This window comes from Staurois parvus, unplaced genomic scaffold (assembly GCF_062004578.1).
Source record: "Staurois parvus isolate SC_StPar_1 unplaced genomic scaffold, SC_StPar_1.0 ptg000104l, whole genome shotgun sequence".
Classification (NCBI taxonomy): domain Eukaryota; kingdom Metazoa; phylum Chordata; class Amphibia; order Anura; family Ranidae; genus Staurois; species Staurois parvus.
Genome location: NW_028317900.1, coordinates 9846096 through 9860723, shown reverse-complemented (window position 1 = coordinate 9860723; position 14628 = coordinate 9846096). Strand labels below are relative to the sequence as shown.

General features: G+C 40.5%; 1 protein-coding gene across 8 annotated transcripts in view; it reads right to left on the bottom strand.

The window, feature by feature from the left end:
* Window positions 1-14628, bottom strand: part of RYR3 (ryanodine receptor 3) — a 954561-nt gene that overhangs the window by 132575 nt on the left and 807358 nt on the right. The gene's annotated exons all lie outside the window — the stretch shown is intronic.

Here is a 14628-nt window from a genome sequence, read left to right as displayed (position 1 = left end):
TCAAAGTACCACTCTTCCTGCCACTGTAAACCATTGTTGTATTGGGGTTTATAGATCTAGAACTGTCTTGCTAGAAGAATAGGGCAAAGGCAAAATTAGAAAACTGAAGGGAAAATGCCCCAAGAACAAGCAGGAACTGAAGACTTTTGCAGTAGAGGCCTGGCAGAGCATCACCAGGGATGAAACCCAGCGTCTGGTGATGTCTATGTGTTCCAGACTTCAGGCTGTAATTGACTGCAAAGGATTTGCAACCAAGTATTAAAAAGTGAAAGTTTGATTTATGATTATTATTCTGTCCCATTACTTTTGGTCCCATAACAAGTGGGAGGCACATATGCAAACTGTTGTAATTCCTACACCGTTCACCTGATTTGGATGCAAATACCCTCAAATTAAAGCTGACAGTCTGCAGTTAAAGCACATCTTGTTTGTTTCATTTCAAATCCATTGTGGTGGTGTATAGAGCCAAAAATGTTAGAATTGTGTCGATGTTCCAATATTTATGGACCTGACTGTATAAGAAAGTCACAGATGGGTAGAAAATAAATCTGATTGGCTGACCCCTTATAATATGTATCATATTGCATCATCTCTTAAAACCAAGTGGGATATTTCTGTGGTTTCGTGACAGATTATATGCAGCTACATTAGTTGTTGTGACAGTGGTGACACATAATTCAGCAGGACAGTAACAGATTGTGTACAGTGACATATTACATACACTGACTTTCACTATGACAGTTAGTGAAAGATCATACACAGTGACATTAATCAAGACCATTTTACCACAGACAGAATATCCTTATAACCAAAGAAAGTGAAGCCATTTTAGCATGCCCATTACTGTACAATCCTGCAGTACAGATTTAAGCACACATGCATACACAAACAATCCTGCTCTATGTACACACTCAAAACATGCAATTCTGGATAACAGAGACTCGCATACATCCCCATCTTCCCTTATCTTCCATAACAATTACTGAAAAGAAATGAGAACTATTCCCTGCATTGCAGGAGGGGGAAAGAGAATGCTGCTAAACTGTGCATCAGATGGACAATGCGGGGTAAGTGGACATTGCTTGCCTGAGACATACAGACACTTCACACATCATACAACATTCCTCTCAATATGTAATGAGTCTGGTGGGACGATGGGTTCTGCACACTGATGAATATCTATAAAGATGGTACCAACCTTGAGGAGTGAACAGAATGTGTACTCATATGAAACATGTTCTGCATAGCGAAATAATTCACAACTGGGGACAGACTGCTCCTAGGGACCTCTCTGTAGTGAGTTCCTCTTTATGGATCATTGGCAGAGGCCTGCTCTTCAATATGTGGTGTGGTCATAAGCCATTCAGTTTGCTGGTAATGAATCCTTCTGCTGAAGCATTTGTTTCCTCCCTTGGTCACAGTGTCCACCTGTTGTTCTTACTACTGTTCCTTTTGCCTTTATTGGTTTCCCTACACCCCAGACCTCTTTCCTGGTGTGAGCAAACCTGCCCTACGTTCAGGTGAGTTGCACACCTACATGGGCATGGCCAGGTGCATGTTCCTAGACTGCTACACACCCATTTCAGAGTACATCACAGTGTATACTCTAGTGGTCCAGTTGATCATCTGTCAATAGAGTGTTTGTCTGTCAATAAAATGTTTTTCTCTGCGTAATCTCCAATAATATTTTTTTCATTTGTGGCTGTCTATCCTGTCCTCTAATTGTTCCTAGTAAACCCGATTCTTGCTAAGTTCCCAAAATTTTGTTTTATTTGACTATTAGCTTCTGTCTGTTCTCAGTCTATATAGACCTTTTTAGCTTCCTAAGACTAATATTCATGTTTACATCTATCCTTTATCTGTTGCACTCCCTGCATCTGATCTCTTGCTTGACCTGGCTCTCTTAGTACCCTGCCTGCCTCCACTTTCGCTGTGTCAGGCATCCTCCACACTCCTGTATTGATGCTTGGCCCTACTTACTGGTAATGACCTTTGGCTACCTATCTTGTGCCAAATATAATGCCCCAGTTCTATATTAAACGCTAAAAAGATAAATACAAACACATATTTATCTTAGTGCATCAGGTAAAGTTTATCTAAACCCAAGAACAAAAATGTAATGCATTGCAGGCTCCCCAGTCCTAAAAATGGTAGCTGCATTTTGTTTTTTTTTCCAGTTTCTTTTCCCCCTTTTTTTCACAGTAACAGATTTCCAGCCCAAGGGTGACAATCCTCACTCACTCACTGTACTGTAACTAAAGTAAAGCAGCATTTTCACCCTAGGACAGAAGATATTTTAGACCTACTGAACTCCCCCTCTCCATAACTACAGGTCACAATGTGTACAGGGCAGGGTTGGTAACACTGCTTGAGATGTAAGTGCAGCAGAGAGTGCAAGAAGTTATGAACCCACTAGATTTCAGGAAGAATTAACAGATTTGTTTCCAATACTTTAACTGTCTGTAAAAAGACAGAAGCTGTGAAAATCTTCATGCGTTCGGGGGGGGGGGGGGGGGGGGGGTTGGGGTGTCTGGAATAGTTTTTTATTTGGTACAAGATGCACATTTACCCCCAAATCTTTGTTCTCTTTTAATCATCTAAATTATTATCCTGGATGTATACTATTGGTCAATGTCGTTTACATACTCAATTTAGGAACGTCTGCTATGGAAAAAAGTTTCACATACCATGATGTTAATATTAAACTCTAAATACGTGTAATCTAACCTACAGATTACAAGCCCTGTCATCAGTTTTGAAATCTTGATTGTCTATTTTACATTTCACTAATAAACTACAGTGTGATACTTGAGGCAGTGTATTATAAAGATTAGACTTAAAAGGTGCCAAAAATGGGAGTGAAATGCATTTTGGAGGCCTACCTTGAATGGGCATGGTATGTTGATGCGGCTATGATGTGTATAATCATGTATTTATGTTTTACATTATATGTATCACTTTTGTATGCTTATTACTTATTATGTGTTTTTCATATTGTAGTGTCCTAAAGTAGTATTTTTACATCTTGATAAAGCATTATTGCGAAACATGTTGAAGTCACTACTTGCCTACCAGGAAACGAAGACACTGAAGAATAAGATTTGTATCATGCTGACATATGTGAATAACTAATTTTTAAGATATATGTGCATTTTTTTAGAAACAAGCTTTGTATCAAAAAATACTTTTTGGATGCTTATTTTTTGCAATGGTTTTTGGCGCCTTAAAACGCCCACCATTATAATACTATGACTTATGTATGTTTCCATTATCAAGGGATGTGGTGTCTAGTTGGCCCTCCCACAATCTGTCTTATTTTTTGTGTTATTTACTGTGTACTATTGTGCACATGGAGATGGTTCCTTATAAAAAAAATCAGCACAATATATGACAAATACGTTAAACGAAATACATCCCTAAAAAGGTCATAGGATGAAAAATATTCCCTAGCATATGCTACGAGAAAACAAAATGATTGTACTTACCATAAATTCAATTTCTTGGAGGACCATCCCAGTATAATCCTTCCTATTCCATCATGTCTCAGTTTTGAAGGAAGACGATATCAGGAGCAAGATCATAGAAACAGAGGGATGGGACCTCTACCCCTCAATTCCAAGAAATGGAATTTATGATACATACAAAAATCTAAATTTCTTTCTCGTTACATTCAGAGCTCAGCATAAATGAGTACACCCCAACAGATTTGTTAAAAGACCTTTACTTTCATTACAGAATCAACATTTTCTATGAGACACTATACTACAAAATACTCCCAGAAATGCAGGCTTTTGATTGCAAACAATCAAAAAAGTATTTTTCCTAACAAATTCATTCAAGACCATGTTGCAAAAATGAATACACCCAAATGAAAGTCTTAGGAGCAAAGCTAAATTTAGACAACAAAATCCTAAATAACAAGAATTCAATTACAGGTGAGTCTAATTATTCAATAAACGGGTGTCCAGCAGACAGTTGATTATAAAAGGATGATACTTAAAAAGAAAACCCTTCCTATTTCACGCTGTCAGCAATGGCACAACATGGAAGAGAAAGGCCTGAGAAAGAAAATAATATCTTTACACAAGAAAGGTGAAGGCTACAAGAAGATCAGAAAAGCTTTACTTATCAGTCAGAACACTGTAGCAAAAGTAATCCAAAAATTTAACAAAGATGGAACTGCAACCATCTCACAGAGATGTCCAGGCCCTCCATGGAAGATAATACCTCCGCAGGAGTGTCTTCTGATGAGAAGGGTTGAAGAAAATCACCATGCAGGTTCACTGCCGTTAGCTAAGGAAGTAGAAAGCCAAACTGTTTCCCATGACACAATACGGCATACACTGCAGAGGAATGACATGCATGGGTGTTGTCCACGAAGTAAGCCTCTCCTAAAGCCCATGCACAAAAAAGCCCACCTAACATTTGCCAGGGCCTATGCTGAAAAAGAAGAAGACTACTGGGACTCTGTACTCTGGAGTGATGAGACCAAGATAAATTATTATTATTATACAGTATTTATATAGCGCCAACAGTTCGCTCGGCGCTGTACATTAAAATGGGGGACAATACATGAGACAGTACAATAACAATACAGTGCGAAACACGAGGGGTTCGAGGGCCCTGCTCCTTGGAGCTTACAATCTAGGAGGGAGGGGATAATGGTACGGGAGGAAAAGCTGTGGGGGATGGAGTGGTAGGAAGAGTGGAGATCGGCAGTTAGCAGAGGGTGGGGTAGGCTTCCCTTGAGAGGTGGGTTTTTAGGGTGCGCCTGAAGGAGAGGAGAGTGGGTGATAGTCTGATGGATTGGGGTAGGGAGTTCCAGAGGATGGGTGATGCCCTGGAGAAGTCCTGGAGGTGGGCATGGGAGGAGGAGATCAGGGAACTAGAGAGAAGGAGGTCTTGTGATGAGCGGAGAGTGCATTTTGGGTGGTATTTGGATATTAGGTCGGTGATGTAGTTTGGGGCAGTATTATGGACAGCTTTGTACGTCAGTGTTAGCAGTTTGAATTTGATCCATTGGGCAGTCGGAAGCCAGTGGAGGGATTGGCAGAGGGGGGTGGTGGAAACGGAGCGGTTGGTAAGGTGGATGAGTCTGGCCGCCGTATTCAGGATCGACTGAAGTGGGGATAGCCTGTGGTGAGGCAGGCCAGTGAGGAGGGAGTTGCAGTAATAGAGTTGTGATATGATGAGGGAGTGGATGAGCTGCTTAGTAGTTTCAAGGGTTAGGAATGGACGTATTTTGGCAATGTTGCGGAGGTGGAGTCTGCATGAGTTTGTCAGCGATTGGACTTTGGGCTGGAAGGATAGATTGGAGTCTAGTATGACACCAAGTACTCTGGCTTGCGGGGTGGGCTTGATGGTGGCATGGTTGGACGTGATGGAGAAGTCAGTGGGGTGCGCTGGCTGGGGGAAGACTAGGAGCTCTGTTTTGGAGAGGTTCAGTTTAAGGAAGTGGAGCGACATCCAATCTGATATGTCGTTCAGTAGGCTGGCGATTCAGGCGGAAACTGAAGGGGTGAGGCGAGGGGTTGAGAGATAAATTTGCATGTCGTCGGCATAGAGGTGGTAGTTGAAGCCGTGAGAGTGTATCGGTTGGTCAAGGGAGGAGGTGTAGATGGAGAAAAGAAGGGGCCCGAGGACAGAGTCTTGAGGGACCCCAACAGAGAGGGGGAGTGGGGGGGAGGTGGTAGTGCTATAGGTAACGCTGAAGGAGCGTTGTGATAAGTAGCATGAGAGCCAGGATAGAGCGGAGTCTCTTAGGCCAAGGGAGTGTAGTTTCTTGAGGATGAGGGGGCTGTCGACTGTTTCGAACGCTATGGAGAGGTCGAGGAGTAGAAGCACTGAGTAGTGGCCATTGGCTTTGGCGGTTAGCAGGTCGTTTGTGAGTTTGAGTAAGGCGATTTCGGTGGAGTGTAGGGGACGGAAGCCGGACTGTAGGGGGTCAAGGAGGTTGTTGTCGTTGAGGTGGGAGCTTAGGTGAGTATAGACTAAGCGCTGAAGGAGTTTGGATAAATGGCAGCAGGGAGATGAGTCTAAGGTTGTTCGGGTCGGTGGGGTCCAGGGAGGGCTTTTTAAGTATAGGAGTGATGTGTGCGTGCTTCAGAGGAGATAAATGTTAAATGTTTTTGGATCTGATGGCTTCAAAACTGTATGGCGTCACAAAGGTGAGGAGTACAAAGAAAAATGCATGGTGGCTACAGTGAAATATGGTGATGGCAGTGTCCTTCTGTGGGGCTGCATGAGTGCTGCTGGTGTTGGGGAGCTGCATTTCATTGATGGTAGCATGAATTCACAGATGTACTGCTCTATATTGAAAGAGAAGATGCTACCATCACTCCATGCTTTTGGTTGTTGTGCATTTTTCCAACATGACAATGATCCAAAACACACCTCTAAGGCCACTGTTGCACTTCTGAAGAAGAACAGGGTGAAAGTGATTCAGTGGTCCAGTATTGTCTACTGATCTGAACCCAATCGAACGCCTATGGGGAATTCTGAAGAGACAAGTTGAGCAACATTCACCATCCAGCATCCAGGCTCTAAAAGAGGTCATTCTTGAAGAATGGAAAAAGATAGATGTTGCAATGTGTCGGCAAATTTTTCATTCCATGCCTAGAAGACTTGGTGCTGTCCTTACAAATCATGGAAGTCATACACAATACTAGATGTAGTCGTTTTTGTTGTGGGATGTATTCATTTTTGCATCAACTAATTTGAGTAAAACTGAAGATTTTGTAATATAATATATTATTATATATATAATTGTAATATAATATAATATTACCCTTACTTTCATGTAATGCGCTAAACAAATGTTCTGTAAGACTCAGTTTTGTAAAAAGTTTGGAAATTGTTCTTGTGTTCATTGAGATATTGATTAAAGTCTTACCTTTCATAAGGGGTGTACTCATTTATGCTGAGCACTGTGGTTACATAGTTGGTAAGGGTGAATAAAACATCAATCCATCCAGTCCAACCTGTGTGTAGGTGTGTGCTCATATTAAAAAAATCATAACCCTGCATACTGTGTTCGCTAAGAAGACCATCCAAGAGTTTTTTGAAACAATCAATACGTCCCGCTGACACCACTGATTGTGGAAGTGAGTTCCACATCCTTACTGCCCTGATAGTGAAAATCCCCCTATGCAGTTTAAGGTTAAACCGCTTCTCCAATTCCATTGAGTGGTACCGTGTCTTCTTATATTCCCTGAGACTGAATGGTTTATTCTTTATGCTAGAATCACCATTAAGATATTTGTACATTACTATCATATCCCCTCTCAAGCGTCTCTTCTCCATGGAGAATAGGTTTAACATCTCTTGTCTTTCCTCATAACTGAGGTCCTCCAGTCACCTTATTAGTTTTGTTGCCCTTCTCTGAACTCTCTCTAGTTCCAGCACATCCTTCCTGAGGATTGGTGACCAGAAATGGATGGAATACTCCAGATGTGGCCGAACCAGAGTTTTATAAAGTGGCAGGATTATAGTTTTATCTCTTGAGTAAATCCCTTTTTTTATGCATGTTAACATTCTGCTGGCTTTGCTTGCTGCAGCCTGGAATTGCATGCCGTTGCTGAGTCTATCATCTACTAGGACCCCCAGAGCTTTTTCCATCAGGGATTCCCCCAGAGGTTCTCCCCCTAGCAAGTAAGTTGCATTCATATTTTTAACCCCCAAGTTCATTACTTTACATTACTTTACATTTTTCAACATTAAACCTCACCTGCCATGTAGTTACCCACCCCTTTATTTTATTGGAGGTCTTATTGTAAAGTTTATATGTTCTGCTGTGATGTTATAGCCTTTCTTATCTTTGTATTGTCAGCAATACTGAGATTGAGCTAATTATGCCAGCCTCTATATCATTTATGAATAAATTAAACAGAATTGGTCCCAGTACAGAGCCTTGGGGTACCCCACTTACCTCTCCAGACCAGGCTGAGTAAATGCAATTTATTACCACCCTTTGGACACGCCCCGGTAACCAGTTTTCTATCCATGTACAAACCCTATGGTCCATGTCTACAGACCTAAATTAAGCATTCATGTGGGACTGTATGGAATGATTTTGCAAAATCCAGATACACCACATCCACCGGCCTTTCCTGAGCTATATGGCAGCTCACTTCCTCATAAAATGCTAACAGATTGGTTTGGCAAGAATGACCTTTCATAAATCCATGCTGATTACTACTAATTATACTGTTTTCATCAACAAATTGGATATAATCCCTTATCATCCCCTCAAATAGTTTACATACTATTGTTGTTAGACTGACTGGCATGTATGCTGTCCATAAAAATTAAGAATAGGGGTCTGGCTATAGCCTGACTGAGTTCTTTGAAGATTCTTGGGTGGTTTATTTGCGTTAAGTTTTTCAAGTCTTTTTCAGACACTGTCTTCTGTTAACTACAAGGGTACTTTTTGTAATGTGTTCCTAATGATACAGGCATGGTTACTATAACCCCCCTTTTTCTTTGTAAAAACTGAGGAGAAGAACGCATTTACTACAGTTGCCTTCTCCTTATCATTTGTAACCAACTCCCCTCTGTCATCTTTTATGGGGCCAATATGTTCTGACCTCACTTTTTTACTGTTAATATATTTAAAAATGTGTTTTTATTTACTCTCCTGTGCTATGTGCCTCTTGCAGTCTATTTTATCTCCCTGATTATGTTTCTACATTTCTTATTGCATACCTTGTAGTGTTGGAATTCCAACAATGTCCCATCTGTTATTTTTTAAAGGCCATTTTTTTCTCTATAATGTATTTTTACTATAATGTTTTGCCGCCCAGGTTTAACCTTTGCGGTTTTATATTTAATGCCTATTGGAATGCACTGGACAATACCTTTCTTTAATATGCTTCTAAAGTATTCCCATTTTTTCTCACTGTTCAATGTTTTTAAGATTTGGTCCCATTTAATATCTTGTAGTATTGAGCGTAGTTTAGAAAAGTTATCTCTTTTGAAATTCAGTGTTCTACCCTTGTGCCTCTTTTTCCTATGAAAAAAAGATGAAAGGAATCAAAGAACAGGGAGGTACCAGTCTCTGGAACAAGATCACAAGTGCTGAGGTCTAGCCTTTGAAGGTACTCAAGGCCAACTGTTTGATAGTAGACCTTGCAGTAAGCAGAACACCAAACTTTTAAGATTGTGGGAATCACAGATTCAGATATACCCATCACTCAGGAGCCCACAGAGCATCCGCCAGAAGTCTGATCAGATCAGAATGCCCTATCCTCCTGGGCCAATCCAGAGCTATGAGTATTACCAGAGTGTCCTCCATTTCAATCCTGCAGAAGAGATGAGGATGGAATTTCATGGGAGAAAAGGTATATATCAAGTTGTACTGATCACACAGAGCCACCAGAGCATCCATTGCTTCTGACAGAGGCTCTCTCTACCTGGCAGCAAACTCACCTAGTGTGTTGTTGAACCTGAATTCAAGGAAGTCCATTTGGCATCTTCCATCTGTCATGAAGGTCCTGGAGCATCTCTAGGTGTAAGGACCATGCCCCCAGATGCAGGTGCTGTCAGTTGAGGCAGTGTTCTTGCTAATTGTTCATGGCCAAAATGTAAACAGCAGACAACGCCAGAACATCGAATCTGAACCAGGGAACCCATGGTTGCAAGCTGAACACCCAAATTGCTAACAATGTTATCTTCCAGATTAGTCTCCAGGATTGTGACAACACTGCGCAGATGACTCAAGACCAGGTGATCCATGTTACAACCTGACTTACAGCCCAACCTCCTCCATTCCAGTCATAAGAACCATGCCGGCTGTGGTCCCCATAATGTGCTACTACTACTGTCCTACGGTCTGAACAGGGGAGGAGGCAGACAGCATAACTCTAGGTTACAGACCTTGGAAGCCATCTCCTGTACACAGATATGCTGAGTTTGTAAAGGTTAACAGATGTCACCTGAACTTGGAAAGTGGGGGCTGCCCTTCATGCTAAAGATAATTTTCAGCAGACATGGGAGATTTGGAAGCACAAGACTGAACATGAAACTTAGGCTTGGGAGTAAGAAAAACTCTCCTTGGCCTCCAACAGGAGGGTGAGTCTTCCTAGGTGATGTCTAGGCTTCTTCTGCTGGTGTAGGTAAGTACTCTTGATCCCAGTGACTTCCTTGAGGAGGGTTTCCAAGGCAGATCCAAAGAGGCGACCCTTGAAAGGCAGGTATAGCAAACCCTTTTTAGCATGCCTGCTCCTCAGCCCAACATGTTCACTGTCTAGAGACTTGTATGGGATATACATGAGATAGCCACAATCCTGCCCATGCAGTAGCTTAGGGTTGCTGTCATGAGATCAATATTCTCCATAAATAAGGGATCAGTTTGGAGGGAAACAAGATCACTTCCTATTGCTCCAACCCATTCTGCTAAAATCTGATAGACAAGCATCACCACTAGGGCATGTTGCAATGCAGGGCCAGTCAGAGAAAACACAGCTTTGGAAAGAATCTCCTGGTTATTGTTGGGATCCTTCAAAACAGGCCCATCCTTCATGGGATTTTCAGTGCTCTATTAAAACAGAATATTTAATATTTGGTATCCACTTCTTGATAAAAGACTCCTCAAATGGGTATAATACTGCCAAATGTTTGGGAGGTGTAAACAGCTTATCAGGACTCTCACAGTCCCCATATAGGATGCTTTGGATTAGCAGGTGCACTGGAAAAGTGTTGGTAGTCTTAGCGTCTCTAGGGGATCCCAGACAGATAGCCGCACTAGTAGAGAAACTGCAAGCTGATCTTTCTACAGAGCCAAAATTGTCTCTAAACCCTCAGTGTTTCTCAGTTTAACATATTGAGCACAACAAAATACAAATTCCTCAGTAAACTATTTGTTAAAGTGGTTGTAAACCCTTTAAAAGAAAAATGAACAAAGCATATTTTCATACAGTGTGCACTTGCCTCAGTTAATAGTACCTAGTGTGGATTCTGGCTGCTCTCTCCTTCTACTGCAATCTGCATCTGTTACTGCAGACAGTTTTTTCTCACACCAGCCAACCCATTGACTGTATTGAGGGGTGTGTCCCCCTCTACATTGCTTCCACTCAAGTGTCAGATTACATTCAGCTCTGTGCTGTGGAACATGTAATGTCAGATCCCTGCCACCTGCCTGCTGGATGCTGAGAAATACCATCTTATCTGTGTACTTTGAAAGGCTCTTGAGGAGTGAAGACTATGGATAAACAGATATCACTTTTGTGGGAGGATTTGTTTAATCATTGTGTAATATCTAAGGCTAGTCACCTCAGTGAGCTTATGTAAGATTTTACAATCACTTTCAAATTCTTACCCATGCAAATGCAGTTTTCAACTTTCAATGCTACTGGCTCCTGATTTCTCAGGGCTGCTTCCCTGAACTTCCACACTTCACAGGAAAGTTTGTGGGCAATGCAGTTGGAGTAGTCTGTTAGTTTGTAGAAGAGGGGGGGAGTGCTTTGCCACCATAGACTATTGGGCTGTGTGTTTCTATTAATGCACACAGTGTAGGGAGACCATCCCTGCATGCAAGTGTTGCTTCATAAGATGCTGCAAGTGAAAGGTGTCACTCTGAAACAGGAAAGTTGTGGCAGTGATCATGATACCAGCTTAAACTGGAAGAAAGGCAATGTTTAAATGATGACCTTTCATACTTGGTAAGTGCTTAAATCAGCTGCTGAAAATTCTTAAATATGAGAGTTTAATGGCACTTTAAGGTTTTTTAAGGACTCAGTATCAGACAGAGCCTCTGTGGCAGAAAGCTCAAAGGCCACAGACAGATCAAAAATAATTTAACAGGGGAAGGCATAGAAGCATGCTTTGTTGTCTGCGGTCAGCAATCAAAGATTGCAATTTGGCCCATAAAATCCTGAATAAACACAAAGAAATCCTCCCTAGATAGAACCAATAAGGGACCACACTTGAAGGAGCTAAGGAAGACTCCAAGGGCTTAAACAGAGGGCAACATTCCAAGCTGTCAGCAACAGGACCTAAAACTGGTGTACAGCTCCCCATGCTGGGACTATATGACTTACTGACAAAGTGAGTCTTCAGATACCAGGTCACACCAAAGGCTGGGTCATTATCTGGTTCCATAAAACAATCCACAGCTAATACAATATGCTCAGGTATGATAAGCACAACAATGTGGACCCCAGTGCCTGAAGGTCACATTCCAGAGGTCTGGGTATGGCCGTCAAAGCTATTGCTGAGGATTTGCTGACACAGAGAGATTAGAGTATAGAATCTAGCTCTAGAAGCTTGTAGGAGAAGACTGAAGAAAATATAATTTTGAATGAAGAAAAAAAATGGCTAGATTGCCAGCTCCAACTTCAAACCAACGCAAAAAACTATGTTGAAAGTGCAAAAAATCACCGTGTTCTAGGAATGTTATACTCTAGTAAAACAACGTACCTAGATACATCAAAGTGTGTCTTCAGAGACTGGGTTACACCAAAGGCTGTGCAATGACTCTGGGTCCATAAAGCAATGTAAAGCTAATACAATATGCTCTCCATGATCCCAGCAGTTCATTGCCATGTGAGAAACTTGTGAGTTCATTACCATTGTTTTGTTATTTCTGTTAACATACTGTAGCCCCTTATACACTATCCAATTTTGATTGCACAGATTGAGTTCTGATTTTTAGCAAGTGAAGCGCTGTTTTTTTGTTATTTTTTTTTATATTTTAAAGTTGCACTTCTATTTGTCCAAAATGCAATATTCTTGTAACGCAATGTGGTTTTATTCATAAAGACATTATATCACAACGGCTAAATCTGTGTCCATAGTGCACGTAGTACAAAAAACTTAATACCATAAAAAATAACATGTTATTAGATTTTTACTCCAGAAGTTTGGACATTCTACAGAAATGCTTAAATAATCCATTACTATTAACTAAACCCATTAGATTTTAGTCAACTAAAATGTTTTTAGTCGACTAAAACGTACTGGAGATTTTAGTCAACTAAAATGTAGGAGATTTTAGTCATCTAAAATGTACTGGAGCATTTAGTCGACTAAAATACGACTAAAACAATTCAGTTGACTAAAATACGACTAAAACTAAAATGGCGTTTTAGTCAAAAGACAACGACTAAAACTAAATCGAATTTTGATGTCAAAATTAACAATGATACCAACAAATTTTTTCATCAAACTATCAAACAATATACCAGTTAAAAATAAATCATTTAAACTAGGTATTTGTGTGAAAAGAGCAGACCAAAGCACAACACAATACCAAGTAATTAGAAAAAGCAGGGTCTTTCTAAACATTAATTGCTCTGTCTTCATTAGGGCCAAAATGAACATCGCAGTTCTGCATCAGATAACTATGGAATATTGTTGCAATAATGTGACCTTGGCCTAGTTCCTTAATGCTTGTGACAGCCAGTAAGTTGGCTCTATGATAATACTCCCTTAAGCCAAGACATTAATTGCAATTTATTTAAAATAAACAAGCAAACAATAGACTCCTAGCTATAGCAATTTTAATTCCCTGGACTAAGAATGTATGTGTACTTTTTCTGAAAGAGTAAAATGTTTTCTCATTATGAACATAGAAAAACAAAATATTTCTCCTGTTCTATATGTACAGTAGCCTTTGTTTTATGATCATGCTTTAGATACAGTAAAACCCGGGATGTAAATTTTAAAATGAAAATAGACATTTAATGTTGCCTTAAGGCATCATAACAGAGCATCTGCCAACTAACAAGCATAACTAACAAGTAGGCCTGGTTCATTAATTCACTTAGACAATCAGAAAAAAAAAAAAAGATTGCCAGCTCCAACTTCAAACCAACACAAAAGACAGTCTTGAAAGTACATAAAAACCACTGTGTTCTAGGAATGTAATACTCTAGGAACACAATGTTCCTAGATACACCTATTCTCTCTTCGATTACACTGTTCAACAGGTAAAAGGTTTTGGGCATAAAATTAGCTAATCTTACATAATTTTGGGGTGCTGAAAACAAAAATGACCCTAAAAAATGTTGATTGGCTCTAGTTTCCATGATATATTCACCCATCTAATGACGTAAGCCATTCAAAATTATGATGCAACTTCAGCTGCATATTGCGCAATTGATACTGGTGACCAATAGAAAATTGCATGTATACTGAGATGATGCAATATTAGCCTTTAATTGCATCACTTCACTGCATAAAAGCTGCAGTATCTGTAGCTGATTGTAGTTCGACAGCGTCTTTACATTTCGTTTTATGCTTATATAGGCTACTCAGTAATGCCTCGAACTTGTGTGAATAAAGCAGATAATTTCTGCTATATCTGCGGTGAAATAACTTTTATCTCACAAAAAAGGAGGATAACAGGAATGATTAAGAAAGCCTACAACTTGTATTTTGGCTGCAAGATAGGAGACCAGGACAAGAGCTGGGCACCACATATATGCTGCAATTCTTGTGGGACGGCACTGGAGCAATGGTTGAATGGAAAAAAGGCATCTATGCCTTTCGCTGTGCCAATGATTTGGAGAGAGCCAACAGATCATGTTAGTTGTTACTTTTGTATGGTGCCTCCAACAAAAGGGCTAAATAAGAAGAAAAAGTTATCTGTGCACTATCCAAATATTCCATCGGCAATACGTCCAGTTCCTC